Below are 27797 nucleotides of genomic sequence, written 5' to 3'. Positions count from 1 at the left end.
AACTGTGCAAGCTGGTGGTGGCTCCGTAATGGTATGGGCTATGTTTAGATGGAGTGGACTGGGTTCAACTGCATCGATCATTGACTGGAAATGGTTATGACTGCCTAATTCGAGACTATTTACAGCCGTTAATGGACTTTGTGTTTCCAAACAAGATGTCATGTCACTGGTCCACAATTCTGCGCGATTTATTTGAAGGATATTCCTGGACAACCCGAGAGAATGATTTGGCCCCTCAGATCGCCCGGCGTGAATCCCATCGAACATTTATGGGACGTAATCGAGACGTCAGTTCGTGCACGAAATCCTGAGCTTGCAACACTTTCACAATTATCAAGCCGCAGTCTCGGACGGCTCAATATTTCTCCATAGGACTTGCCACATCGAGTTGCTGCACCATGTCTGATAGGAGGTCCGACATGACATTAGGAGGAATCCGATGACTTTCGTCACCTACGTGTACAACAGCAGTACGTTCGCGTTGTATCGGATAAAACAGTTACAGTTCCACTTTCATTAATGGGCAAATGTCAAAACCTCACGATATAAATAAGATGAAAATAACACCTAAGAAGCCGCAGAAAAAGTCAGCATTCTTGAAATGACAGTCATGTAAGCGAGTGAGAAACATTCAGTTCCAAGAAGTTCATTAGGTAACGGATATTAAACTTTACTAAAAAAAGACGTGAGCATGAACCTTGTTTTAGGAAAGTGTAGTGTAGTGATGAAGACGATCAATATTGTGCGATCAAAGAATCATTCGAAGAAGACGTAACTCAGTGCCAAATTTCTCAAGGTTTTAGCCTTGAAAATTGTGCCCGTGTATAACTCAATTCTTTGACGAATATTTCATTAAAGGTTAAACTAATGTTTTGTTGTCGATAATTCTTCCGGGTTATATGGCCGTGGTCCATGGAATTCTTCTATTCCTAACGTTTCGTCCAACGTAGTACTGGACGAAACGTTAGGAATAGAAGAATTTCATGGGCCACGGCCATATAACCTGGAAGAATTATCAACGACAGTACCATCCGGTCGTGAAAGCCTTCATTGTAAAACTAATGTTTTGATTTAGGTGTATTCTCTTAAAAATTTTAACTTCATATCTTTATTATGAGTTTTTACTAACTTGAGTCAAGTTTCTTTCGATGTGTAAGTCAGTACTAACATGTATAAAATGTACTTACCCCCGTTTAAACCTGATAATTACTTACCTCCAATAAATACTTTCTTCAACAGAAAGACTTCCAACAGGTTAAAATTTCATGGCCGAAACAACCCTTCAAAAATTAAACGATCACAATGCAATGGGTACAAATAATGTATAAAAAATATCAAGGGACGTACATTGTTGTGACAGTGAGTTTTGTAAGTCTGTTATGTAACGTATCGCAGTACTGTTTAGTGTGAAAAAAATTCCAATACAGCTTGCAGAAAACATATGATTTCGAAAAAACTTATGTGTCCGATACTTCAGGATTCTTCCCTACTGGTCGCCATTTTATAAAATACTTAAACTACTTAAATACACTGGTAACCGACGTTCCTGCCATGTTACAGCGATATTCCTTAGGGCAGAGACTGATTGGTTTGAAAGTGACTGCTCCATTATACATTCTAAGACAAAAAAAGACGTACAACGAAGGAATTATCCGAATAGGACGGAAATCGTTAGATGTGATGTACATGTACAGACAAACAAATGATTATAATTTCAGATAAATTGGATGATTTATTCAAGAGAAATAGCTTCACGAATCGAGGAAGTCAATACCGCGTTGGTTCACTTCCGGTCCTTATGCAAGCAATTATGCGGCTTGGCCTGGATTTATACACTCCTGGAAATGGAAAAAAGAACAAATTGACACCGGTGTGTCAGACCCACCATACTTGCTCCGGACACTGCGAGAGGGCTGTACAAGCAATGATCACACGCACGACACAGCGGACACACCAGGAACCGCGGTGTTGGCCGTCGAATGGCGCTAGCTGCGCAGCATTTGTGCACCGCCGCCGTCAGTGTCAGCCAGTTTGCCGTGTACGGCGCAGTCTTTAACACTGGTAGCATGCCGCGACAGCGTGGACGTGAACCGTATGTGCAGTTGACGGACTTTGAGAGAGGGCATATAGTGGGCATGCGGGAGGCCGGGTGGACGTACCGCCGAATTGCTCAACACGTGGGGCGTGAGGTCTCCACAGTACATCGATGTTGTCGCCAGTGGTCGGCGGAAGGTGCACGTGCCCGTCGACCTGGGACCGGACCGCAGCGACGCACGGATGCACGCCAAGACCGTAGGATCCTACGCAGTGCCGTAGGGGACCGCACCGCCACTTCCCAGCAAATTAGGGACACTGTTGCTCCTGGGGTATCGGCGAGGACCATTCGCAACCGTCTCCATGAAGCTGGGCTACGGTCCCGCACACCGTTAGGCCGTCTTCCGCTCACGCCCCAACATCGTGCAGCCCGCCTCCAGTGGTGTCGCGACAGGCGTGAATGGAGGGACGAATGGAGACGTGTCGTCTTCAGCGATGAGAGTCGCTTCTGCCTTGGTGCCAATGACGGTCGTATGCGTGTTTGGCGCCGTGCAGGTGAGCGCCACAATCAGGACTGCATACGATCGAGGCACACAGGGCCAACACCCGGCATCATGGTGTGGGGAGCGATCTCCTACACTGGCCGTACACCACTTGTGATCGTCGAGGGGACACTGAATAGTGCACGGTACATCCAAACCGTCATCGAACCTATCGTTCTACCATTCCTAGACCGGCAAGGGAACTTGCTGTTCCAACAGGACAATGCACGTCCGCATGTATCCCGTGCCACCCAACGTGCTCTAGAAGGTGTAAGTCAACTACCCTGGCCAGCAAGATCTCCGGATCTGTCCCCCATTGAGCATGTTTGGGACTGGATGAAGCGTCGTCTCACGCGGTCTGCACGTCCAGCACGAACGCTGGTCCAACTGAGGCGCCAGGTGGAAATGGCATGGCAAGCCGTTCCACAGGACTACATCCAGCATCTCTACGATCGTCTCCATGGGAGAATAGCTGCCTGCATTGCTGCGAAATGTGGATATACACTGTACTAGTGCCGACATTGTGCATGCTCTGTTGCCTGTGTCTATGTGCCTGTGGTTCTGTCAGTGTGATCATGTGATGTATCTGACCCCAGGAATGTGACAATAAAGTTTCCCCTTCCTGGGACAATGAATTCACGGTGTTCTTATTTCAATTTCCAGGAGTGAAGATTTGCTGGGTGTCGTCCTGAAGGACATCGTGCCACATTCTGTCCAACTGGCCCGTTAGATCCTCAAAATCCATAGATGTTCGGACGCCCCTGCCCATAATCCTCAAAACGTTCTCAACTGGGGAGAGATCTGGTGACCTTTCTGTCCAAGACTGGGTTTGTCAAGCACGAAGACAAACAATAGAAAGTCTCGCCATGTGTGGGCGCGCGTTATCTTGCTGAAAAGTGAGCCCAGGAGGGCTTGCTATAAAGGTCAACAAATGGTGCTTAGAATATCGTCGACGTACCGCTGTCCTGCAAGGGTTCCACGGATGACATTCGAAGGGGTCTGCTATGAAAAGCAGTGACACCCCAGACCATCACCATCGCTAGTAATTGTCGGGGGGGGGGGGGGGGGATCGCGGGCTAGACTCAGGTTGGTATCCCACCATTGTCCGAGGCGCCGACATACACGCCTTCGGCCTTGAACCTCATTGACTGGAGTTCCGCTTCGACCTAAGCCCAAAAGATCAGCGAAGACGTGCCTGGAGACGCCCTGGACAGCGGTTGGACACCACCCACCTTATGGCCCGACAGCCAGAAACGATGGACTGGAATGCCATTTGTTTTCATAGCAGGACACCTTTGGATGTCATCCGCGGGACCCTTAGAGTACAGCTGTACGTCGACGATACTCTACGCCCTGTTATGTTGCCCTTCATGGCAAGCCGTCCTCGGCTTACATATCAGCAAGATAATACCCGCCCACATACTGTGATAGTTTATACTGGTTGTTTTCGTGATTGCCAAACCGTACCTTGGCCAGCAACGCCGGCTGATATCCCCCTGCTGAGAATGTTTGAAGCATAATGCGCAGAGCCCTCCAACATCTCTGGATTTTGTCGGTCTAGCCCGCCAGTAGGACAGGCCTGGCACCATATCCTTCAGGAGGACATCCAGTAACTATATCAATAAAGCCAAGGTGAATAACTGCTTGCATAAGAGGCAGATGTGGACCAACACGTTAATGACTTGCTCAGTATGTGAAGCTGTTTCTCTTGAATAAATCACCCAATTTTTTAGGAAATTATAATCATTTGTTTGTGTATACATGTACATCATATCTATAGATTTCCATCCCATTCGGATAATTCCTTCGTAGTGCGACCCTTTTTTTTTGTCTTAGAGTGCGTATGTTTTGGAAAAAGCATGTGTGTCCGACGATACCCGGTATTCCCCTACTGTACGCCATGTTATAACATACTTAAAATGCTAAACTACTTAAATAACTGACGTTTTAACCATGTAGCAGCAGTATTCCTCAAGGCAGAGACTAATAAGGTAGGAAGCGATTGCTTCACTGCATTTGATTTCTAACGGTGTCACAAGACCACCGAAGTCGCATTCCTAAGACTTCATTGGCCCTAAAATTCCAATGGTCGAGTTAGGAGAGAGGGAAAATAGTGTGGCAGATTATTTGTGTGTTACATGACTTGGCGGTAATTGGTTGCTCGCAAGAAGCTTTTGACGGGGCCACGTTTTCCCGCTGGTAGTAGCGGAGAAACGCAACAGTTGCTCTCCCGCGGCCGCTGTCAGAAACACGCGGGGAACAACTACAGTAGTGACTAAGGAAAACGCATAGAACTGTGAATGATTTCACGACAGTTGTGCACATACCGTCAAGCAGTTCACTGCGTCCTCATGAAATATCACGATAAAAGCTCACGATAACTCGACCGAAGCACCTTTCTTCCCAATAATACAGGGTGATTCAAAAAGAATACCACAACTTTAAAAATGTGTATTTAATGAAAGAAACATAATATAACCTTCTGTTATACATCATTACAAAGAGTATTTAAAAAGTTTTTTTTCACTCAAAAACAAGTTCAGAGATGTTCAATATGGCCCCCTCCAGACACTCGAGCAATATCAACCCGATACTCCAACTCGTTCCACACTCTCTGTAGCATATCAGGCGTAACAGTTTGGATAGCTGCTGTTATTTCTCGTTTCAAATCATCAATGGTGGCTGGGAGAGGTGGTCGAAACACCATATCCTTAACATACCCCTATAAGAAAAAATCGCAGGGGGTAAGATCAGGGCTTCTTGGAGGCCAGTGATGAAGTGCTCAGTCACGGGCTGCCTGGCGGCCGATCCATCGCCTCGGGTAGTTGACGTTCAGGTAGTTATGGACAGATAAGTGCCAATGTGGTGGCGCTCCATCCTGCTGAAATATGAATTGTTGTGCTTCTTGTTCGAGCTGAGGGAACAGCCAATTCTCTAACATCTCCAGATACTGTAGTCCAGTTACAGTAGCACCTTCGAAGAAAAAGGGACCAAAAACTTTATTGGCTGAAATGGCACAGAAAACGTTCACCTTAGGCGAGTCACGTTCATACTGAGTTGTTTCCCGCGGATTCTCGTCGATTCACTTCTGCCGTACTCAATAACACAAAAAGCTTTCTGTTGAGCGGTCGCCATCTTAGCATCAACTGACGCTGACGCCTAGTCAACAGCGCCTCAAGCGAACAAATGTACAACTAAATGAAACTTTATAGCTCCTTTAAATCGCCGACAGATAGTGCTTAGCTCTGCCTTTTGTCGTTGCAGAGTTTTAAATCCCTAAAGTTGTGGTATTCTTTTTGAATCACCCTGTACTGTGGTGGAATACTACGATGTTTGTCTGTTTAGCTTAGCCGGTGGCGGCATTGTTACGTCCGGTGAGGCCGCTGGTCTGCGATCACAGGTAGCGTGCTTCTGGGATTCCTGGCAGCCTGTAGGCTATTAAGATTGTCAGGCCGCTCGAGGATTTCGATTGCCACTCTTATTTTGCCTGTGCACATCCGCGACTGTCTTGCACGTGTTCGTGGTTTCAAGAAACAAACATCAAATTCCCAAGCTCATTTTCTGTGATGTTTACTGATTACAGCTCGGTTAAATAACTACTGGTAAGCTTAAAGTGTGGCAATGCCATTAATTTGTTACATTAGTGAAGTGTACTAGAGGAAGAACTCTTAAGTAAGATAGTCGAGGTTTGGTACTGTCAGGTGCAATGTTGTTAATCCTATATTACTAAGGCCTCGTTAAATTTATGGTTGCAGATGATAACACTTTGCGACTCCCGCCAGTGTGGACACATGAATGACACGTGCTGTGAAGTAGCTTCATGGTAAACACTGTTGGTAACAATAGCTGAATTACTTATTGTGTGACACCAGCGGTTTGCTGGCACTGGTGCTTTTCTCCTAAATTTTACCAATGTTTAGTGATGGTGTACCAGTTTTCTGATAGCCGGCATATTTGTTTTAAGATTGAAATTTATCTTGGCGTGCCACCTTAGGTGAAATATGTTATTGCGTAAAGTCAAGCGCCGGCACGCCAGTCGGGAACGAAAGAGAAGAGACGGCTGTGAGAAGAAGTCAGCCAATCTCACGCGGACCGACCCCTCTCCAGGACGACAACGCGACAGCAGTGGTCCCTAGATGAAGAGGGCTTACGCGCCGCGGCCGACTGGTCGCTGCCCAGTGGAACAGCAGCCTAAAGACTAGGGACTTGCATAGAAGCTTCAAAGCTCGTTACTTTGCTTGTACATTCTATAGAGATCAAACTTGGAATTGTTATACTGAAGAAACTTGATTGTTTCGTATGTCGCCCTTTGCTTACGACACATCTGTGTAACCTAAAGTTAAGTATTGTAATTGCAAATTTTGTAACAAAACTCATTAATACGATTTGTTTGAATGTTGTCTAGCGATCCCAGAAAGCAGGTTTCCTAGACACCCCATATTTGACGAGGACTAGGCTGGATTTAATAAAATATGAAGCAGTCACAGTTAGAAGAGTGTTAGCTTATATCACAACCATCGTTGTCAGGGCTAATCTCTTCTTTTGCTATTGAAATGAGCACGATATGGATGCCGCTAAGTTTGATTTTGACACAAATATTCTAGATAATTTGCTTGAAGAAGCTAATAATGAAAAAGACAAAAATTGAGTGAGGAGGAAGATTTTCGCGAAGAAGATAATGTGGTATAGGTGATAGTGATGTAGGCCCAGACTTGGAAGCAGCAAATGAAGAAAACCGAGGAATCCGAAGTAGAATACCTGGGTGATTGTGGAAGAAGCACTGAGCTAGGTATCGCTTGGATTGTAATAATAATATGTAAAGCAGAAGACTCTGTACTCATATTGTGTGTAAAATACTCTTGTATATATAATAACCATAATTGTTCTTAACCATTCCACAACACGAATAGTGACTTCTTTTCCAATAACATTTTGAGCTGTAAAATTGTCATTATAGTGTATAAAACAGTGTATTTTTTATTTATTTTGTATGTTGAAACGTCCCCTTTGAACATTTATACAGGACTGTGCTTAAACTGACACACAATATTTTTAGCGCAACGCAATCTGACTTTCAGAAATCCCTACAAAAGAATGGCCCTGACTAACATTAACCTATACCTTTCACAAATCACTTACCTCACAAAAATCTTCGTTACTCGAACTACTGCAATACAGCGAGCGCCACTACTGCCAGCTAAATAAAAGATTCAAACTACAGAAGGCACTAACTACTGATAGGGATAGTTAGCAAATGAAAGATTTTAATAGAGAACAAACAATGTATTTACCTTAATAGTCATAATATATACAGCAGTTCATGACATCCATTCGTACAAATGTACTGTTTCTGATGGACACACTTCCAGATTATCCATTCTCAAAAATCCGCCATCTCACTTCCCCACATCCACCACTGCTGGTGGCCCGCCTCCAACTGCGCAACGCTACACGCTGTTCACATCCAGCTGCCGCTGCCCAACACTACAATGGCAGGCAACAATGCAAACTAGCCACAGACTGCAGACAGCACAGCCAGTGATTTTCATGAACAATGGTTTGCAGTTCTTTTATGGCTGCTTCGTGATTCTGTAATGCATTTTCGTGCCGCGAAAAAATAGGTTGAAAATGCTCACAAATTTGTGTTTTTACATCATGACAGACTTTTTGACATTTCGATTCAGTGTTATGTAACTCAGTAGTTAAACCTTCACGTGTTTGTTCAAGCTTATGTTCCACTCAGTCTAACTTTTGAAGCTTTTGTTCCATTGTGTCTAACTGTTGCTGTGTTTGCCTCTGGTGTTGTTCCATTGTGTCTAACTTTTGAAGCTTTTGCTGTGTTTGTCTCTGATTTTGTTCCATTGTGTCTAACTTTAGAAGATTCTGTTCCATTGTGTCTAATTTTTGAAGCTTTTGCTGTGTTTGTCTCTGATTTTGTTCCATTGTGTCTAACTTTAGAAGATTTTGTCCCATTTGTTGCATTAATTGTAGTAACAATGCATTAGTGTCTGGAATCTGTTCCTCTACGCTATTCGGCAGTGCATTTGCACCAGCAACATTCACATTTTGACAAGCAGAAAATGTATCTTGACTTATTTGAGAAAACGGTGAGGATGCAAAACCTGAATCTACAGTATTTGCTAAATTGTATCCTATCATTTCGGATTCCTGAGGCGAGCTGTTGCCGAGCGATCGATCGATAATGCTTCCCTGTTCACTAATTGTTTCACTGCCTACGCCATTGTTTGCCGCCCGCTCCATTTCCCTATGCACAGTTACCAAATTACTATGTTGAACATTAGTTACTTCATTACATGGTATGAAATGAAATGAGCGTGTGGCGTCATTGGCCGGGAGGCCCCTCGCGGGGCAGGTCCGGCCGCCTTGGCGCAGGTCTTATTACAGTCGGCGCCACATTGGGCGACCTGCACGCCGGATGGGGATGAAATGATGATGAACACAACACAACACCCAGTCCCTGAGCGGAGAAAATCTCCGACCCAGCCGGGAATCGAACCCGGGCCCGGAGGACGGCAATCCGTCACGCTGACCACTCAGCTACTGGGGCGGACATTACATGGTGGCGCTAACACACTACTTTCGTCTTCACTGTCATTTCTCAGTTTAATTTGGAGCCTAGTATTACGTTTTTCACACGGCATTATTGTCACAATATTTCACACAACAACACAGAAAAACACAATTTGAAGAGCAAAAATAGGGGAATACATTAACATAGCACTGAAAATAATATCTAGTTAATTGCAAGCGCAGCTGCGAAATACTTGGTGCAAATCTACATGCATGCCACAACTGTTTTACTGAACAACAATGAAAGACTGCAACTACAAAGGAGATTCTCAATACAATTACGCACTAGCAATAAACAAAATCTACACTAATTACACAAACTACAAGAAAAAATCAGAAGATTCCAGTGAGGTATCCTAGGCTAAGGGTCGACATATGAAACGTCCCCTTTGAACATTTATACAGGACTGTGCTTAAACTGACACACAATATTTTTAGCGCAACGCAATCTGACTTTCAGAAATCCCTACAAAAGAATGGCCCTGACTAACATTAACCTATACCTTTCACAAATCACTTACCTCACAAAAATCTTCGTTACTCGAACTACTGCAATACAGCGAGCGCCACTACTGCCAGCTAAATAAAAGATTCAAGCTACAGAAGGCACTAACTACTGATAGGGATAGTTAGCAAATGAGAGATTTTAATAGAGAACAAACAATGTATTTACCTTAATAGTCATAATATATACAGCAGTTCATGACATCCATTCGTACAAATGTACTGTTTCTGATGGACACACTTCCAGATTATCCATTCTCAAAAATCCGCCATCTCACATATTTATTTTGTATGTAACATAGCAATGTAGATCTAATGATTGTAATTAAGTAATGTATAATCTATATAAATTATGACCTCATCTGAATAAAATGTGAAGTAGCAGAATTTACGACGGTTTAGTAGCAGTGTAACTTTTCCCTCCTCTAGTGCCCTATGGTAAACCTGGAGACGCATTTTAAATTTTACGAATGTACAGAGAACGACGATGAACTCTTATGCTAACATGAACAGCAGCAGCTTAGTCAGATAAAGCCGCGCTGCTAAACACACCCAAACATACTTCGCTTGCCGACCGCTGTGGCCGAGCGGTTCTAGGCGCTTCAGTCCGGAACCACGCTGCTGCTGCGGTCGCAGGTACGAATGGTGTCTTGGGCATGGCTGTGTGTGACGTCCTTAGGTTAGTTACGTTTAAGTAGTTCTAAGTCTAGGAGACTGATGACCTCAGATGTTAAGTCCCATAGTGCTTAGAGCCATTTAAGCATACTTCGCTTACCGGACAAATTTCCGTGAGCTTGTCGCAAGCTGTCGTTTTATGATGGTAACTCCACGATATTGCTTTACCGACGTGTCGTTGTTATAAAACCTTTGCTTGATTCGACGACCCCTACCCTGCTCTGCGCTGATTGTCCATATTGTTTTTCTCCACCCTGAATACGCGTGAATATGGGTTCGTCCATATGTAACAGCCGACACGCAACGAGAGGAAGCCGGAGGAAAATACAATTATATTGAAACTCCGATACACTGAGGTGACAAAAGTCATGGGATAGCGAGATACACACATCCAGTAGTATCGCGTACATAAATTATTAAAGGCAGTGCATTGCCGGAACTGTCATTTGTACACATGTCATTCGTGTGAAAAGATTTCCGAAATGATTATGGCCGCACGACGCGAATTAAGAGACTTTGACCTTGAAATGGTAATTGGAGCTGGACACATGGCACATTCCATTTCGGAAATCGTTAGGGAACTGAGTAATCCGAGATCTACTAAGTGTGGCGAGAATACCAAGTTTTAGGCATTACCTTTCACCAAGGACGGCCTACGCGTAACGACCGAGAGCAGTGGCGTTTGGGTAGAGCTGTCAGTGGTAACAGACAAGCAATGCTGCTTGAAATAACGGCCGAAATCAACGCGGGACGTACGACGTACGTATTCGTTAGGACAGTGCGGCGAAATCTGGCGTTAATGGACTATGGCAGCAGACGACCGACACGAGTGACTTTGCTGACAGCGTGAAACGCCTGCATCAGCTCTTCTGGGTAGCACACTGGACTCGCATTTGGGGGAACGTCTGTTCAATTCCGCGTCCGGTCATTCTCATTTAGGTTTTCCGTGATTTCCCTAAATCACTCCAGGCAAATGCCGGGATGGTTCCTTTGAAAGGACACAGCCGACTTCCTTCTCCGTCCTTCCATAATCCTATGAGACCGATGACCTCGCTGTCTGCTCCCAAAAACAACCCAACCTCTTCTGGACTGGTGACCGTATCGGTTGGATCCTTCACTGTGAAGCCGTGGCCTGGTCAGATGAGTCCCGATTTCAGTAAGTAAGGGCTGATGGTAGGGTTCGAGGGCGGCGCAGACTCCACGAAGCCATCGACCCAAGTTGTCAACAAGGTAATATGCAAGTTGGTTGTACCTCCGCAATGGTGTGGGCTGCGTTTACATGGAATGGAGGGACCTCTGGTTCAACTTCCAACTGAGCCGATCATTGACTAGAAACGGTTATTTTCGACTACTTGGGGACCATTTGCAGTTATTCATGGACTTAATGTCCCCAAAGGACGACGGAATTTTTATGGATGAAAATGCTCCATGTCGCCAGACAATAGTAATTTGCAGTTGTTTTGAAGACTGTTCTGGACAATCCGAGCAAATGATTTGGCCACCCAAGTCGCCCTACATGAATCCCTTCGAACACTTATGGGACGTAATCAAAAAAATGGTTCAAATGGCTCTGAGCACTATGGGACTCAACTGCTGAGGTCATTAGTCCCCTAGAACTTAGAACTAGTTAAACCTAACTAACCTAAGGACATCACAAACATCCATGCCCGAGGCAGGATTCGAACCTGCGACCGTAGCGGTCTTGCGGTTCCAGACTGCAGCGCCTTTAACCGCACGGCCCTACTGCAACCTACATCCTTCTGAATCTGCTTAGTGTATTCATCTCTTGGTCTCCCCCTACGATATTTACCCTCCACGCTGCCTTCCAATACTAAATTGGTGATCCCTTGATGCCTCAGAACATGTCCTACCAACCGATCCCTTCTTCTGGTCAAGTTGTGCCACAAACTTCTCTTCTCCCCAATCCTATTCAATACTTCCTCATTAGTTATGCGATCTACCCATCTAATCTTCAGCATTCTTCTGTAGCACCACATTTCAAAAGCTTCTATTCTCTTCTTGTCCAAACTATTTACCGTCCATGTTTCACTTCCATACATGGCTACACTCCATACAAATACTTTCAGAAATGACTTCCTGACACTTAAATCAATACTCGATGTTAACAAATTTTTCGTCTTCAGAAACGCTTTCCTTGCCATTGCCAGTGTACATTTTATATCCTCTCTACTTCGACCATCATCAGTTATTTTGCTCCCCAAATAGCAAAACTCCTTTACTACTTTAAGTGTCTCATTTCCTAATCTAATACCCTCAGCATCACCCGACTTAATTCGACTACATTCCATTATCCTCGTTTTGCTTTTGTTGATGTTCATCTTATATCCTCCCTTCAAGACACCATCCATTCCGTTCAACCGCTCTTCCAAGTCCTTTGCTGTCTCTGACAGAATTACAATGTCATCGGCGAACCTCAAAGTTTTTATTTCTTCTCCATGGATTTCGAACACTTATGGGACGTAATCGAGAGGTCAGGTCGTGCACAAAATCCTGCACTGGCAACGCTCCCGCAGTTATGGACGGCTATAGAGGCAGCAAGGCTCAATATTTCTGCAGGGGACTTTGAACGACTGGTTGACTGCATACCATATCGAGGTGTTGCGCTACGTTGGAAGAAAGGAGGTCCGACGCGACTTTCCTATCATGTTTTACGACCAGGCTGCCAGAATTTAGACATTCCAACAAAATTCGATGTGTATTAATCAAACACTTTTATCGCTTAGAACAGTACTTTAAACTACAACACATTTAATATGTTGTTGGTAACAGCTCTTAAGCTCATAGTGGGTCTATGAGCAAATATCTGACAACTGTTTCAGAAATACAAATGGACTTAATACTTCGCTGACAGAAACGAGTTGCAACACAGAAACGGTTTACCAAGGCAGCATACAACTGTTCCCATCTCTCACATGAAGACCGGCAAGCCTACGTGAGAAGTGAGCTTCACCGCGTCTGCACTGGAAATGAGAGGGAATCAGAGGCTCAAATGGCTCTGAGCACTATGGGACTTAACTTCTGAGGTCATCAGTCCCCCCAGAACTTAGAACTACTTGAACCTAACTAACCGAAGGACATCACACACATCCATGCTTGAGGCAGGATTCGAACCTGCGACCGTAGCGGTCGCACGAGGGAATCGGAGTCAGACGGCATGTAACTGCAAAGGAAGCACGTCTTCAGCCGCACAATCCAGTCGCAGGACCGTCATCCCTCCAACACTGCTTAATTTTCAGTATTTCATTACATGATTCCGGGACAACTAAGTCAAATTCCGGTAGTACAAGAAACAAGCGAAGATGAAGTAGAATCATTTATTACATAATTGAATAATAAAGGCTTTCATGGATATGATGAAATTTCAGTTAGGATTTTGATCTCTTTACCGTACATTAGTTCTCTATTCAGTCACTGGTGCATCGTGTCTTTTAGGTGTATTCAGTTTCCTGACCTACTGCAACACTCGTTAGTGACATTACTTTATAAAATGCGTGAAATTATTGGTCAGTTTTGGGGTGTCTATGTGCAGGAGGAGACTAGCGACGAGCCTCAGCAAACGTAATTTGGTGCGATTCACAACTTGGCTTCAAGAAGGGAAAACACAAAGAAAATAAAATTTATTCGCTCGTTTTATTTATTTATTTATCCTATGGCGTTTACAGAGGTTAAACACATTTAGTTAAAACGCATTTATGTACTAAGAATTTTACATAAGTAACAAAAAAGACGTGTATTATAAATAAAATTTAAAGGATACTGAATGTTTTATGGTGATCACATTATTGAAACATTTTTTTGGTGCGATGTACTACCATTATAAAACAACGCATTGAGGACGATAGATATTTTCCTTGATTTAACAAACATGTATTAGTATGAACCATGCAACAATTTAGTGTCAGTTGGGACATTATCGCATTAGGGAAGAAGCTCAACAATACTTTACATCTGGAAAGCAGGAAGCACAAGGCAACAAACAGAGGAAGTGTAGGATGTCACGTAATTCTAGGTTATTTGCTTTTCTTCATATGCATAGGGTCGCAATTCCTATCAAAGACTTCTAGGAGGTCTAAAGATTTTATAAGGAACCCGTTCATAGAAGTGCACAGTTTGGATATAAAATAAGTTTAAAAATCGGATCACTTTCTAATCACCCAATACCTACACAAGCTCAGAAGAAGACGCCGTCGTCATTCAGTGTGCTAATTATATTACATATTCCTTTCGTACGATTGCAACAGTCATAACTATAGAAGGTTTGACTGTAGTGCTACACGAACGCGCTTCATTCCCCACTTTGAAGAGGACATGTATGAGGGGCAGCCAAATAAAAACCAAAAACCCGCGACAATGAGAGCATACATAAGTTCCATCTAAAAGTAATCATTTCACGCGTTGAGACATTTATCTCACTGGGAGACGAGACGATCAACTCACGTTTCATACAACGTGGTCGGCTGCTGACGGATCCACAAACGCACGCTCTCTTTCGCTTCTTCTTCCAGCTGAAAGCGACGTCCATTCGTGTCTTTCTTCACGCCGCCAAAGACGTGAAAATCACCTGGCGAGCGATCCGGGCTGTACGGAGGGTGTTGCTGAAGCGTAGCCTTCGTCCGATAGGCGTTGTCGGGGCGGGCGCTATCGTGTAAGAGGATGGTTCTGTCCGACAGCATTCCTGTGCATTTTCGCTTTACGGTACGTCGTACTGTCTGCAAGGTGTCTTCAGAGCACTGCTCACTGATAGTGATTCCATGTTCGAAAATCTCGGCGAGCAGAGGCCCTTGCAGTCGAAGAAGAAGGTCGTCATGACGTTATCAGAAAATGAGATAACACCTTCGGATTTGAAACTTCCTGGCAGATTAAAACTGTGTGCCGGACCGAGACTCGAACTCGGTACCATTGCCTTTCGTGGGCAAGTGCTCTACCGACTGAGCTACCCAAGCACGACTCACGCCCCGTCTTCACAGCTTTAATTCGGCCAGTATCTCGTCTCCTACCTTCCAAACTTCACAGAAGTTCTCCTGCGAAACTTGAAGCACTAGCACTCCTGGAAGAAAGGATATTGCGGAGACATGGCTTCGCCACAGCCTGGGGGATGTTTCTAGAATGATATTTTCACTCTACAGCGGAGTGTGCGCTGATATGAAACTTCCTGGTAGATTAAAACTGTGTGCCGGACCGAGACTCTAACTCAGGACCTTTGCCTTTCGCGGGCAAGTGCTCTACCGACTGATATAGGAAGTTTCATATCAGCGCACACTCCGCTGTAGAGTGAAAATTTCATTCTAACTTCGGATTTCATTACGAGGGAGGTGTGGGATGTTTCCACTATCTGATGTCGATACAATCGTCACTGTGCACATCTTTCATTCTTATATGGATTTCAATTAGAGTTATGTTTTCTGTGGTTAGAAAGTCGATTACAGCACGCTGTTCCTCACGCACCAACATAGTTACGTTACAAACCGCCTACACGGTATAATTAGGGGTCCTTGTAATGTCCCCACAGAAAATACCCTCTACCACGCACCAATTAATCATTTTCAATCAAACCATCCACATTCATTCACTTTGGAAAAGTTATGTGATCTCATTTTCTCGTAATATATGCGGCGACAGCTCGACGACACCAAAGTATTTTCTAGTGCGTTTATTCTTTGAAATAACAGCGATGCATATATGCATTCTCCATGGTTGTTAGAGGGGTAACTAGGACAGCTTCTGGAATATCTGTTGAGGGATTGACGTGTTTCTGAGAGATACATATTCTGCTTTTCTTCTCGCTAAAGCGAGCCAATTAACATTTGTGCCGCTAGCGGTTTGTTTGAGGAGAAAGAGACTGTAAAAGGAAAATAATTAAGGCGTGGAATCACCGGAGATCTGGATATGTAATGGAGATGGATTTAATACACAATTTTCTCCATAAACAAGGTTTGTGACTTTTTTGTTCTGGAGTGAATGAACGAATGAGTTTTTTTCTGAATCATTTGATGATCACGTTGGCCCTGTAATTAGTAGGGAAGTTTCAGCTGTGTCGAAGAGAGCCTGCAATCACTGAGTCTGTGTTAAATCGTCCAAAAAGGCTTCGTACACATCTGGAATTCGCAATCTTTCGTAAAAGGAACAAATTGTCCAAACGATTGATTCTCCCGACTGACTGCAGTGTTTAACAGTAATAATAAATGTAAAAGATCTCTTACAGCAAGCCAGCCGCTGATAACCAAGACGAAGGACTCCACCGAAGATCCTATTTGGCTGATTTCACGTAATGAAATATTATATTAAAAACTGTACATAGATAAAGGAGAGAAGGAGAGAGAGCGAATGAAAATAGAGATAATACTAATAATCCTCCATTAGTCTAATTTTTCGCCAGTCTTATCACGGATCAGCCAAAAACGGGGAGGGCCTTACTTTACTTTATAGATTTATGTGTGAAGGTGAAGGGATCTTAAAGGCAACAGATACACGTCTATACAGACAAGCCATTACACAGAGATAGCGGCTAGCTGCATTCATCATCTATTCTTAGGTAAAGAGACGGCAACTTATTATCCGAACATTTAAAAAGGTTAAATCCTCTAGCGACAGCGGATTGCAACTTCCGTCAGCGACGCGGGAAAGTCGACCGAGTAATTTACATGACACGTAATACCTGAAGCGAAACTGGGAACAGAATAAAAAATTCGGAAGCATTACTCTTTGCGCGCCCTCGTAGTACGATTGAGACAGCAAAGGAACACGTCGTGCACAGTGGCGGTAGAGTAGGCTGCTTGGATGCACGGCCCGTCTCTGGGACTGGGGGGAGTGAGCACACCACTGGGAATAGAACACACGCCCACAGGTTCGGCGTCCGCTATCGACGTATTCTGGCAGCGGCAGGTGCAAGCCGTGGGCGGCTGCTGCTCTTCTCTCTGCAGAGTGGAACGCCTGCCAGCGGCAGAGTCGGGCTGTCCGTGTGTCGAAACGGCGTCCCGGACTTCGGCAGGTGTGCCGGGCACGCATCGCGGGCCGTCCGCGTGGCGACGCCGTGGAGCTGCAGTAGAGGCCGGGGGCCGGCGCTGTCTGCCAGCCGGTCGGTGGTTCTGGCCCGAGCGTTCACTTCACTCGGGCTCTACAAGTCCGGTCCATACTCGAATCAGAGACAACCAACGGCGAATGAAACGTATAAACAAATGTGTGAGAAATCTTATTGGACTTAACTGCTAAGGTCATCAGTCCCTATGCTTACACACTACTTAACCTAATTTATCCTAAGGACAAACACACACACCCATGCCCGAGAGAGGACTCCAACCTGCGCCGTCAAATGTATAGTTCTATCTTTTAAGAGTGGGCATCCTCATTAAGGGGCTCCGGAAAGGCTCAAAAATCATGAAAAGTTCAATTTTTACTTTTTTGCGTTTTCTGAATCTGGAGACCATTACCTTTTAATAGATATATAATTTATTCAATTCCGAAGACTACAACTATTTTTAAATTTTTTTTGAAATGTGTTCTACATGGGCGTGACCCACTGTGGCGCTGTGCGATATGTTAATTACCTTGGTGACGGTGATTCTAAAAGTTTCAAACATGTTCAAGGACTGAAGCCCTATGGTGATGATGTTGTAGTGCAGAAATTTGAGTGTATTGGACACGTACAGAAGCGAATGGGAACAAGACTTCGGCGACTGAAAGCTTCGTACAAAAAACAAAAACTCAGTGATGGTAAAGGGTTGGATGGAAAGGGAAAGTTAACTGACAGTGTAATTGACAAAATACAGAACTATTATGGAATGGCTATTAGGCAAAATACACAAAGTGTCGACGAAATGAAGAAGGCTGTTTGGGCTCTTTTTTTTCATACTTCTTCAACCGATGAAAATCCCCAACATAGCTTGTGTCCCAAAGAAGAAGACAGTTGGTGTAAATATAACAAAGGATTGCTAACTGGTGAAGTGTACACTCATAAGCATAGTCTGCCTCATGCAATAATGGAGGTGATAAAACCTATTTTCAGAGACTTAGCAGCACCTGAACTGTTGAAAAAGTGTATTCACGGAAAAACTCAAAACCCAAATGAAAGTGTAAATAATGTTATATGGTCGAGAATCCCCAAGACTGTATTTGTTGGAATAGAAACACTTCACTTTGGTGTGTATGATGCTGTTGCGACTTTCAATGGTGGCAACATTGTAAGGTGCAAGGTATTTAGAAATATGGGAATGAAGAAAGGTTCTAACATGGTACGAGCGATGCTTGCTTTAGACAAGGAACGCCTTCGGGCTGCAGACAGGGCTGTAAAGAGTCTAGAAATACAAGCAAGAGTAAACAGGAGGAGAAACAAGAGGAAGCTGGAGGAGGAGTTTGCAGAGGATGAAGATAATCCATCCTATGGACCTGGAATGCACTAAAAAGTTAATCCAATCTTTGTCGCTCGATTCCCAAAACTTTTATTTTCTCATACTAATTACATGTTTTCTAAGGATCTCCCAAATATATTTGTTTCAAACTTTCAGTAAATGTTACACAGTACCTTCTGCATAATTTAACACAGCCTTTTCCAAAAAACTGTATGTTTTTGAATATATAAATAAAAAATTGCAAAGAATGTTGTGAATTTTCATTGCAATTGAAAAAAATCATCTTTAATAACTGAGCTAAAATTTTGTAAAATCCCTGTGTTAAGTTGTAGCCCATATTCCAATAAATAATCTGTAAAAAGTTCAACTTCCTACCTCAAATACTTTGTGAGGAAAGATTTAATTTATAAGCGTTATTTTATCATTGCAAGTATAGGGCGTTCCGGAGCCCCTTAACGAATTCTTTGATTCCAAATACGTACAGGGTGACGCAAAGTAAGTGTTAGAAATCTGTAGATTGAAGGTGGAGGTGGGGAGAAAGGAAATGAAAGAGAAGCGATTACTGATGTCCGCTACGTCGGGACATTACGCGGAATCAGCGGGTACGAGTGAAAATGTCTACTAGGCTTGGATTCGAACCCGGGATCTCCTGCTTACTACGCGGGTGGGTGAGCCACTGCGCCATCCGGGACACAGCGTTATCGCAACTGCGCGGACTATCTCGACACGTCCGAAGGAACAGACAGCACGCATTCATATAAGTGTTAGAAAGTATTCGTCTACTACAACATATTAACTAAGGTGACGAAAGTCATGGGATAGCGATATGCACGTATACAATGTCGGTAGTATCGCGTACACAAGGTGTCAAAGGGCAGTGCACTGACGCAGCTGTCATTTCTACTCTGTAAATGTAAATGTATATGTGGTGTGACTCGGGCCTCCCGTCGGGTAGACCGTTCGCTGGGTGCACGTCTTTCCATTTGACGCCACTTCGGCGACTTGCGCGTCGATGGGGATGAAATGATGATGATTAGGACAACACAACACCCAGTCCCTGCGCGGAGAAAATCTCCGACCCAGCCGGGGATCGAACCCGGGCCCTTAGGACTAACATTCTGTCGCACTGACCACTCAGCTACCGGGGGCGGACTGTACTCGGGTGATTCACATGACAACGTTTCCGATGCGGTTATGGCTGCACGATGGGAATTAAAAGACTTTGAACGCGGTACGGTAAATGGAGCTACACGCATGGGACCTTCCATTTCGGAAATCTTTAGGGAATTAGATATTCAGAGTTCCACAGCGTCAAGAATGTGCCGGGAATACCTTTCACCACGGACAACGCAGTGGCCGACGACCATCACTGGTCGACTGAGAACAGCGGCGTTTTTGTAGAACTGTCAGTGCTAACAGACAAGCAGCACTGCATGAAATAAAAGCAGAAATCAGTGTCGGACTCAGATAAACCCCGATTTCAGTTTGTAAGAGCTGACGGTAGGGTCTGAATGTGGTGCAGACCCCACGAAAAGATGGACTCAAGTCGTCAATAAGGCACAGAGAAAGCTCGATAACGGTATGGCTGTATATACATGAAATGGACTGCATCCTCTGGTCCAACTGAATCGATCGTTGCCTGGAAATGGTTATGTTCGGCTACCTGAAGACCATTTTCAGCCATTCACGGATGTCAAGTTCACAAACAACGATGGCATGTGACCGCGGCACTGAATCCCATCGAAAATTTATGGGACATAATCGAGAGGTCGGTTCGTGCACAAGAACGTGCACTGGCAACATTTTCGCAATTGTGGACGGCTGTACAAGCAGCATGGCTCACTATTCCTGCAAGAGACATCCAACTACTTGTTGAGTCCATGTTACGTCGACTTGCTGCATTACGCTGGACAAAAGGAGGTCCGACACGATGTTAAGAGGTATCTCTTGTGGACTGGCAAGACAGCCAATCCACAGTGACGGGTAGCCGAAAGGCACGCGTTAAACTCACGCAGGCTGGAGTGAGGTCTGAAACAGTTAACGGAAATTATAGTAGCAAATACAGTACGTAGTTGAAGTAATACTTAACTTTATTCCATAATTGGTATACATCGCTCTTGATATCACATAAGTGCAATCTCAATATACACTGGTAATGGCGCCTTGCTAGGTCGTAGCAAATGGCGTAGCTGAAGGCTATGCTAATTATCGTCTCGGCAAATAAGAGCGCTATTTGTCAGTGATCCATCTCTGGCAAAGTCGGCTGTACAACTGGGGCGAGTGCTAGGACGTGTCTCTAGACCTGCCGTGTGGCGGCGCTCGGTCTGCAATCACTGACAGTGGCGACACGCGGGTCCGAGTACACTACCGGACCGCGGCCGATTTAAAAGCTACCACCTAGCAAGTGTGGTGTCTGGCGGTGACACCACAGTATCAAATGGTTCAAATGGCTCTGAGCACTGTGGGACTTAACATCTGAGGTCATCAGTCCCCTAGACTTACAACTACTTAAACCTAACTAACCTAAGGACATCACACACATCCATGCCCGAGGCAGGATTCGAACCTGCGACCGTAGCAGCAGCGCGGTTCCGGACTGAAGCTCCTAGAACCACTCGGCCACAGCGGCTGGCTAAGAGGTATCCCATTATCACACCAATGTAATCGAACTCACAGATGCCAGAATAATAATAAGCGCTACAGGTTAGTACAGTTCATCCTAATTTGAGATTTGTTGCACGCCCCCACAGGCTAGTACAGTTGACGCTGATTCGAGATTCGCTGCACGCCACCTGCGTGGTGTTCCTGATTTAATGGTCAGTAGTGCAGAAACGGTACAGGCCTATTCCGCCTGGAGATGGAGTGCTGTGAGGTCACTGCGCTGTAACAGATACTGCTCGTGGTGCCGTATAGATACGCCGCGCTCCGCTTATCGGCCAGGCCCCAGGCTGTGGCGGCTAGCATTACGCGGCACGTGCGGGCGCCGTCGATGTTGTGGTAATCGCTTCCCATGTCCATAAACTGGGGCCTGAGGGGTGCTTGAGCGTTAGGGGCGATCCTCAGTTAACAGTGATCACAGCAATGTTGTGTTGGCCTGCAGCTTTAGTCTTCGTTATAGCGTAGGATCTCACACTTTGTTGGTGGACAATGTTAAATGTCGGTCCCCTGTTGTTCGGGCTCCTGTCACAGTTCATTCAAGAACTACACTAGTCTTGAATGAGCTTTTAAGGGAGCACGAACAACAGGGTGTTGCCGTACTAGGACTTGTATTAAATCTGTGAAATACTGCGTCAATAATGGCTAGTTACTAGACGAAATCTAGATTTGCTTCAATAAAGCCTTAAAGGAAAGGACGACTGATTGCTGTTCTCCATCATTTTGAATGTCATAGCACAGACGTTGAATGGAATTCCACATTCCGAATGGAAGGTAATTTGATAACGTTAAATATCTGTTCTCAGCAGTTTCACACTTACCATTATTTAATCTACAAAAGGTTATTTCTGGTTGCTTTAATTTTGATCATTGTAATTTATATGTACTATTACATATGTAAGCTGTTCAATGTCACGATCATTCTTCCTCAGAGTCGACTTCACGAAGGCAAAGAATAGATCCCGCTACCATTTGAAACTTCCCCTTAGAACAATTTTAGAATTACTGTGCTGATAAACCTCTTACATTATTTGCTTTTCAAACAGCTGAGCAAAACTGAACGTACTCAAACATTCACTAAAGTGACACACAATATTTTTAGCGCAACGCAGTCTGACTTTCAAAAATCCCTACAAAAGAATGGCCCTGACTAACATTAACCTATACCTTTCACAAATCACTTACCTCACAAAAATCTTCGTTACTCAAGCTACAGCAATACAGCGAGCGCCACTACTGCCAGCTAAATAACAGATTCAAACTACGGAAGACACTAACTACTAGTAGGCATAGTTAGCAAATGAAAGATTTTAATAGAGAACAAACAATGTATTTACCTTAATAGTGTTCAAAAGTCATAATATATACAGCAGTTCATGACATCCATTTTTACAAATTTCAAAACTCCGCCATTTCTCTCCCCACATCCACCACTGCTGGCGGCTCACCTCCAACTGCGCAACGCTACGCGCTGTTCACATCCAGCTGCCCAACACTACAATGGCAGACAACAATGCAAACTAGCCACAGACTGCACACAGCACTGCCAGTGATTTTCATACAGAGCGCTACGTGGCGTTACCTACTTACATAGCCCCCATGCTCCCCACAAAAAATTTTACAAATTGTTTTGGGCACTGGCCAATACAGATTTGAAAAAATTTTTCATAATTACAGTAAGAAAAATATCAAATGCACACACTTATTAATACAATGTTAAGCTAAAATTTTCTCACAGTCCATAAAGACAGTCCTGATCATTCATCACAGTGAAACTGCCGTTTCTTTTCTCAAAGTATGAGCAGTAAAAGACAATGCACACCGAAGTAGTGGATTTCCATGCACTCTTGAAGAAGTAGTGATGTCCTTCCAACGGAAAGACAGTGCTGACTCTTGACATGCCGACAGGTAATGGGCCACAACAGAGCAAACCCACAGCAGAGTCATTCGACGTTTTGAAGAATGTTGGTAGGTAGGTCATCACCGAGCAGACCCACTGTAGTCCTGGTAGAGATTACGGTATTGGTGGGTCACCAGAGGTGCAGACCCACTGCAGTCCTTGTACAAATAATGGTACTGGTGGGTCAGCAAAGGTGTAGACCCACTGTAGCCCTTGTAGAAATAATGGTATTGGTGGGTCATCAAAGATGCAGACCCACTGCAGTCCTTGTAGAGATGGCCAGCAGCCATCTGTTGTGACTGTGCAGGTGCACAATCACCGTTGAAGAGTCTTGCGGATAATATAGCAAGTCCATAACCACTACTTGTGCACTCACAAACTTTTTGGAATTGTCCTTAGAACCAGCAATGCTGTTATCCAGTCCCTTGCTGAATTATTAACACACGTGCAAACACTAACAGTCCCTACTTCTCACATATTGTCCATATACTATGAACAACAGAAATGTGTGCAGTGAAATGGATCTTACAAGTTAATAATATGATGAACTGGTGTCAATTACAATTTTATAACATAAGAATACAATTACAAAGGTATCATTAAAAACATAACAATACAGATAACATTTGTAGTAATACAGGCTTTACAAAAGAATAGAAATAGACATATACATCAGTGTTACAGGAATTATGACATAAGTAAATACATAAAAGATCAGAATAATTATTGAAACATCAACTTCACACATGAGCATTAAAACAGAACAGAATAAATAATGTCTAAACATCTTTACAAAGAAAATAACATAGTATTTGAAAAATTCTACAACATAAATCTTATTAGCTAAACACATAAAGCCAGGAAAAACACAAATACATAAGGGTACACAAATACATAGAGGGATAAGACAAAACGAAAGGACAGGGTTTATTTTACTGCAGTATTTTGCATGGAGATCTCCCTTTGTTCATCATTATTCTCAAAAAGTCCTATCTAAGCCTGCTTTCTGTATACTGTTCACATTCTCTTTCAAAAATAGTTTTTCTCCACTGTACACTACTTTTTTGGCCAAACCATTTTCTTATAGCTTGTCAATGCATTTCTTCCAATACATCACAACTTGTTGTCTTATATGGCCTACCCCATCTTAAGCTAACTTAAATCTACTGGGCTCAGATGCTAAACTAACGGACGAGGCAATGCAGCAGCACAAAACAATTAATACAAACAGCAATGACAAAAAAAAATGGAAAATTGCAAAGCAAGCTACAGTAAATCTAAATTACCAACCAATGCAACATTACAACTAATATGAGCCAATGTGCAGCAACGAGAAAAATAAACCAGTAGTAAAACTAGCTTAACAGAGTAATACAAAGTGAAGTTTAGTAGCACTATGCCTGGCAAACAGCAGCAGCAAATGCAATAACTTATATCTAAACATGACATAGCTCAAGCAGAAAAAATATTACAGTAAAAATGGCCATGTTTAATACCTATGTCACATCTTAACACTAGGGTGATGCATCGCGAGAACTTACGCTAGCAGATAAGTTACCAAATCGTAAAAAAAATTATTTATGCAATTCCTGTGAAGGGAAATGTCTATTTATGTGTCCTCGTTTTCTTGGAAGTAGATCATAAATTTATAATTGACCAGATCTGTAGGCATAAAATAAATATATTAGTACATCTATTAAATTTCATTTTAGCCAATGCTGCATTGGAGCTAGATACTAGATATTAAAGAAAATGAGCAAATATGTACAAAGAAAGACATGAAATATCACTCATTAGCCATATGGCATTTCATAAGGTAGTAAAAAAAAATCTCTCAACTAGAAAGACAGTAGTCATAATCAGGTGTATAGACATAAAAATATTTCTCGTCATTTCATTAGGCATTGCAGTAAATATCATAAATTAAGAGCTCCACAGTGTTATCATGTTTTCAAGTTTGAGGGTGTCGTATTTACGATGCTTTCTACAAAGGAATGCCAATAGCGAGGATAATGGCCTCTTTTTTTTCCACCTGTGCCTCTCAAAGGCACTTACTAATGGTTTTTTTCCAGGCGTCTGTCACGCAGCTGGGTGCCCATGACCCATTACGCGAAGGTGGTCACTTAACTTTCTTACCGAAATATTTACGACAGCAGTTTCTGCTACAGTGACAGTCTCATATAAAAATATTTCAGAGGTCAAGAATTTGCAGTACAAATCTGTAGAAACAAAATCCTATTTATATAACAGTGTCCAAAAAATTTTCGTCGGCATTGTAATACATTCACGCATTTACACACATTTCATAACTCTCAAAGAACGATTCTTGGTTTGCAACATCCTGTTTCACAAATCAGAGTCCCTAACCACTACTTATTATTCCTTACCTTATTACTCATATACATATTCGTCGACACTTCTTCAATATTTCATCATAATAAATACATAGCATAATCAAATTCCTCATATAGCATCAGCTTATTGATCATAAACATACCTCAACAGCATAATACACATTGTCATCATAATAATAACATCATAACACCTCAGTCAAATCTCAAAAACGTCGTAGCTTTCTGCAATAATGTCAAAACCTAAAAAAAATTATCTGCTCATTTCAAGAGTGTCATCTACCTCAAACATACTTTAAAATCATGCTCCCTTACCAAATACATCATTCAAAGCTCTTATAGTATCACAATGGTTCCAAAAAAAATATGAAGAGTTCACATAGTACAGACAAAATACAATTTCATAAGTGTGAAGTTACCCAACTGTGTAATTGCGTAAACATCTGTCACTGACGTAGTAAAAAAAAGTTTATCTCTCAGCTAAATGATCAGATAGCTGTGTAATTTATGTGTTAGAGGAATATGGTACCGATGTGTAAAGTTGTATAAGCAAATACCATACTAGCTAGGGCTCCTTGTGCTTGCCAAACCCATAGTACACAAAGTAGGCGTGTACCCCCCCTGAGGATTAATGTAATTATACCCTCAGGTGTTACAGATTACAGCAATGGAATGAAATGTATCACGGATAACCTTTGTATCATTGTACTTCAAATATCTTTAAAAATAAATGTTTTAAGTACAAAATTAATCACTCAAATACGTGTACTGTAGCGCTAAGCTGTGCATCGTGTTGTAAGATAATCTCTGTGGAAGTCTCGTAGTTATCGTCCTCCGAAAGCTAAGTTCTACAGAAATCAATGTTCTTACCTCATGATAAAGAAAAGTGAAATGCTTTGCGTATAGATATCGTAGTTATTCCGCTTATTGTTGTGATGAAGAAAGTACTGTGCTGTAACATATTGTTGTGCTACGGAAAAGGCTGTCTCCTTGTAGCTATACCACAAACGTTACTACTAAAACACGTTTTACTTTACAGAAGAATTCAGAAAAACTGTGCAGATATAAAACAGAAACACCGCAAAAGCAACATTGTAAATTGTCACTCATTAGTAGTGTCGTGATAAAATCGTGTAGCTGTCACATAAACTAACCACTGTGTCGTCTGTTCACTATAACAATGCATTCGCAATTAGTTTTCTAAGTTACCTACGTTCTTGACTGGATAGTTAGTTAGCTTTAAAACATAGTTGCATATTAACAGTTTGTAAGTGTGACAAAGAGTACTAGTAACGTGAAGTGAGAAATTTTATAGCAAAGACTAAATAAAAAAACAGATTATCTCTCAATAAACGGTTTTACAAGTGAAATGTGGTGCAATCCTTTACTCTTCATAGTTCTCAGAGTTTGAACTTGAATGCAATTATCATGCGGTATACGTCGGTAAAGAATACTGGAATTTTTCTCAAGGTTAGCGTCAATGTTATTTTTTCATGAGCTAGCCGGCGCACGTGGCTGCCTGCGGTGCGAGTCATTATCTATTGTGTCTTTGTTGGCGCGCGTCGTTATTGGGATTTGGAGACCTAACTTCTACAAATTCACCCTGCCGAGAGGGTCCTGCCCTGTTTGATGATCGCCAGTTCTGATGGAATTCAGGTCTGTCGTTTTGTCGGTAGTTTACATAGTTTCTTGTTTGTCGACCATGTGGTAGAGAATTTCTCCCAGAATTGTAACTGCGTGGTGGACAGTTGCGTCTGAAGTTATTCTGTCTCCCGTGATAATAATAGTTCTGGTTGCCATATTGTCTGTTTCTAAGGTAATCTCTGTCATATTCATTACTACGGAAATGCGATCTTTCTCTGTAACTATTATTACTCTGCCAGTGGTTGTCATATTTGTGGTGTCTGTTTTGGTCACGATTTGCGTTGTAAGAATAGACTTGTCGTGTCCAGTTATTGTTTCTGTCGTCACGGAATTGTGACGGATGTGACCTGTAGTGATTGTTTTCCTGTTTTCGCATCCCGCAACTGTCTGTGTCAATTTCTAATTCTTGTAAGAGTCCCTGAAAAGCTACAATGTCGTCTTTGCAACGTCCTGCCTAAATAATATGTCGTAAATGTTCAGGTAATTTGATTAAGCAAATGCGGATGAGTTCTGAGGGGCTGTATGGGTTTGACAG

This window comes from Schistocerca cancellata, chromosome 2, assembly GCF_023864275.1.
Source record: "Schistocerca cancellata isolate TAMUIC-IGC-003103 chromosome 2, iqSchCanc2.1, whole genome shotgun sequence".
Taxonomy (NCBI): Eukaryota; Metazoa; Arthropoda; class Insecta; order Orthoptera; family Acrididae; genus Schistocerca; species Schistocerca cancellata.
The sequence above is the reverse complement of the archived record's forward strand: the minus strand, read 5'-3'. Positions refer to the sequence as shown.